A 1218-nucleotide genomic window follows, 5' to 3' on the forward strand; every position below is an offset into this window, starting at 1 on the left:
TGCACGAATGTGTATTTTTGCCGTTGCTGCTTTCGCGGTCAATGTAATATTGCAGACGCACCCCTACAATTACGAGGCGAATTGGAATGGTCCAGAAAAAACGCCGTTGTTTGGAATAGCAGTGGGGGGTGGAACTTCATGCAGATACGGGGTGGTTTTGATAAGTGGTTCCAGATGTTTTTGCCCATGGTTAAGAGATGCCAAGTTTTTTGGAAGATGTTCGCAGCCAAAACGCATTCTTCCGTACGTCGCATTTTTGTGTAATTTCGCATGTGGTGTGGCATTATGTCCGGGATGATGCACGTCTTTTTATTTTTACCGTAGCTGTTTTGATATTGGAGTAAATGGTTATTTTGCATAATTTATGCTAATTTGATGACGTCATTGGCCAAAATCCAAGATTGCGGACCATATCATTAGAACAGGTATATACAGGTTATTTTCATCAAAATTTCATCAATACTTCCATTTCTTTTTCCAAAAAAAGGTTTAAATGAAGGTTTTTAGTATGTTTACAATGTATTTTAGGCTTTATCATGAAAAAAAGACACTATTTTTGAAAATTCAAAATTGATGATCCAAGATGGCCGATATCTTAAATATGCATGACGTCATTTTATGACGTCACCAATGTTGCTATGGGCAACATAAGACTTAGTTCAACATAATATTCTGTCATAAACACTTTTGGTACAGTTATGTTGAATACCATTTAGTTTTCAGGAAAAAACCTATTTAGACGGTTTTGGCCAATAAAATCACATTAATGACATCATAATGACGTCATATTACGTCATAACGACATAAAAATTGTAGATATGATAAATTTTTACTAGTGCACCATTCTCTACACTGTCAAAACACTGGGTTCTCTTTGTGTAATCGGCACGTAATTTTATACGCCGTCTGCGGGCATGCCCGTGTTGATGCACGAATGTGTATTTTTGCCGTTGCTGCTTTCGCGGTCAATGTAATATTGCAGACGCACCCCTACAATTACGAGGCGAATTGGAATGGTCCAGAAAAACGCGTTGTTTGGAATAGCAGTGGGGGGTGGAACTTCATGCAGATACGGGGTGGTTTTGATAAGTGGTTCCAGATGTTTTTGCCCATGGTTAAGAGATGCCAAGTTTTTTGGAAGATGTTCGCAGCCAAAACGCATTCTTCCGTACGTCGCATTTTTGTGTAATTTCGCATGTGGTGTGGCATTATGTCCGG

Source organism: Branchiostoma belcheri, unplaced genomic scaffold (genome assembly GCF_001625305.1).
Source record: "Branchiostoma belcheri isolate BF01 breed outbred unplaced genomic scaffold, Haploidv18h27 scaffold356, whole genome shotgun sequence".
Taxonomy (NCBI): Eukaryota; Metazoa; Chordata; class Leptocardii; order Amphioxiformes; family Branchiostomatidae; genus Branchiostoma; species Branchiostoma belcheri.